Genomic DNA, 2,945 nt, shown 5'->3' with positions numbered 1-2,945 from the left:
TAACCTTGTGTTGCTCTGTGCACCTGACAAATAAAAGACTTGAACTTGAACTTTACCCATTTCGGATTGGTTTCAAACTTTATTCTAAAATAAAGAATAAAGGGAAAAATTATTCTATGAAAAAGCTAGTAGTATGAGCCAGGTTCGAGAATCGAACAAAAATTATTGGGGGAGATGTTTTGTAAATGTTGACTGGAGTTAATAGAATAAAAAACGACCGGAAGAGTTGGAAACCTAACCGTAAATGTAATACCACCTACATCCACCGGGGCCGTTGCTTCAAGCCGAGGAGCTTAGGGTGGGGGCTTGGGTTTGACGCCAAGTGGCCGGAACTTCTTTAAAGAGTGCCGTAAATAATTGTAAATTATTTACTGCATATTTAATAAATTATTTGTCTCTGCCAACACATACAGTTTCCCAACTGTACTGTTGCCAAGCAACAATTACATTTCCCTGAACAAGCTTGCTTGCTACTTTAGGTCTCATGACACTGCAAGCCAGCTATTTTGTTTCATGTACATTTATGTTTACATTTATTGCGCAACCAGTGAAATAAGAAGTTAATCTTTGCGGCCCAAAGTGTGATACAATCTAAAACACAACAATTGTTGTTAAATAGTAAATAGTCTACAAATTTCTCAACAGAATGAGTGATGAGAAACAAGAAAGATCAAGGCAATACCTCCGATCAGCTAAACGTGTGCTCAAAAAGGTAGACACAGAGCATCTGATTGATGACAGCCACATGGACAAACACGTGGACGACACTGAAAACATGTAATCCCCACAGTCCATTACAGCATCATTAGAGTTGGAGAAATACTTGCAGGATGACATGGAGGTAGCCTTGGACGATGATAGGGGAGAAGCCTATGAAGACGACAGGGAGGTAGCGTTTGAGGATGATGGGGAGGTACCCACTGACCTTGAGGAAAGTAATGATGAGGAGTCCGACCAAGAAAACAACATAGAAAGTACATCACTTGCATCCGATCTGGCAACCTGGGCCACTCACTGTCAGGTGAAGAACAATGCCGTTGATCAGTTGTTGAAGATTCTTCAGAATCATGGCCACTCGGATCTCCCATCCTCCGCTCGTACCCTGCTAAAAACACCAAAGCAGGTAAATACAACACAGAAGTCTGGAATGGAGTATCTGAATTATCCATTGCGTGATACATTGCTAGACACCCTGAAGAAATACCCATTTGAACAGCTGTCTGACTGCGACACAGTTAATCTGTCCTTCAACATTGATGGATTGCCGCTGTTCAAGAGCTCAGGGAAAGCTATGTGGCCTGTCCTATGTGCGGTCCACCTCAAGCCCATCACTGTTTTCCCAATCACACTGACGTGCGGAAACAAGCGGCCAACCAACCAGCACTTTTTAGATGACATGGTGGCAGACCTCAATGATCTACTATCTAGTGGCCTGCAACACAGAGAGAAAACATTTAAAGTTAATGTTCTTTGCATTGTGTGCGATGCTCCAGCAAAAGCCTTGGTCCGTAACACAAAGCTGTGCTCAGGTTATTACGGCTGTGATAAATGCACTCAGAAAGGACAGTGGTTTAACAGAGTTACATATCAGGAAACAGAAGAACTCACCCTGCGAAGAGACTAAGCATTCAGACATCAAACCCAAGAAGATCACCATCATGGCAACACTCCCCTGCTCAATTTGCCATCGACATGGTAAAAGCCTTCCCCATTGACTACATGCATGAGGCATGCTTGGGTGTCATGAAAAAGCTTCTCCTCATCTGGAGCAGAGGAGAGAAAGGTTGTAGAATGTCTGTGACACAAATACAGGAGGTGAGCAGCAGGCTTCTTCACCTTAAACCTAAAATTCCGTCCATCTTCTCCCACAAACTACAAGGTCTTGAAGAGCTGGAAAGGTGGAAAGCCACGGAATTCCGGCAGTTTATGCTGTACACCGGTAAGGTGGTGCTGAGGGGAATCCTGAGGGATGACCTGTACCTCCACTTCTTGTCCTTCAGTGTGGCAAAGTGCATTTTAGTGAGCTCTACGACTCTCAAGTAGTATTCACAATACGCTCAACAACTACGGCAGTACTTTGTTGTGAAAAGACGGTAGCTTTATGGCAAGACGTTTTTTTGTGTACAATACGCACACAATGCTCCACATAACTGCAGATGCCGTTTTGTTTGATGGTTTGGACAACTGCAGTGCCTTTAAATTTGAAAGTTTCTTGCACACCATGAAAAGGATGGTGAGGAATGGAAGATGACCCCTTTCCCAGGTGGTGAAGAGGATCGAGGAGAGAAAAGAAGAACCCCTGCAAGTGCAAAAACAGACAATTATAAATTGCCCAAAGTACAGAGCGTTCGTGCTGGATAGTGAGGAAGGCTGCGATGTCATTGATGACAGAAAAAAATGGCTGCCACCTGTGCCATGTATATAGTTATCCGCAGCCACTGTTTTCGGAGCCTTGTAACTCATCCATCATTGGAGTGTTTCAATACAAGAATACAACTACAACAATGAGATGGATTCCCTGAGAAACAATAAAGAATATCGCCATGAAGACACAAATGGGGGATAAAACGATCTTCATGAAAATCTTACACAAACTATGAGTATGTATAAATGTTGTTAAAGTATACTCGCATAGTATATTATTTAGTATGGAAAGGTAATGTTTTAAGTAACTGTTTGTCTTACTATTTTCAACAGAATGTACTACATTGTAGAATTCCTTGAGGAAAACCTGGTGAGAATAGTGGCCCAGTGTTGGACCTATGAAGAAAATGAGGTAAATGTCATATTCTAACAACCATTGTTATTATTATACGTGAAGTTGTTGAATACTCGATTCTGATTGGTTGCTAAACTTTTCAAGGGCATACATTACTTCTTGATAATGGTTGACAAGGAGATCTTGGATAATTAATTGTAAAATGTATGCACGTAACATTTTATAT

The 2,945-nt window shown here is 41.7% G+C and overlaps 1 long non-coding RNA gene across 2 annotated transcripts; it reads right to left on the bottom strand.

Moving 5' to 3' along the window:
• Positions 1 to 304: 304 nt before the first annotated feature.
• On the bottom strand, positions 305 to 2,499 carry LOC124483194. 2 transcript variants are annotated; one of them, XR_006957784.1, is made up of 5 exons: positions 2,409 to 2,499; positions 1,609 to 2,299; positions 1,205 to 1,432; positions 1,016 to 1,105; positions 305 to 925 (listed from the first exon to the last, which is right to left on the bottom strand). It is a non-coding gene; the product is annotated as an uncharacterized LOC124483194 (long non-coding RNA). The 2 variants fall into 2 exon arrangements; XR_006957785.1 differs by having other exon boundaries at positions 1,016 to 1,102.
• Between the last annotated feature and the right edge of the window lie 446 nt (positions 2,500 to 2,945).

Source organism: Hypomesus transpacificus, chromosome 21, assembly GCF_021917145.1.
Source record: "Hypomesus transpacificus isolate Combined female chromosome 21, fHypTra1, whole genome shotgun sequence".
Lineage (NCBI taxonomy): Eukaryota > Metazoa > Chordata > Actinopteri > Osmeriformes > Osmeridae > Hypomesus > Hypomesus transpacificus.
Note: the sequence above shows the minus strand (reverse complement) of the source record. Positions and strands in the feature narration are given on the sequence as shown.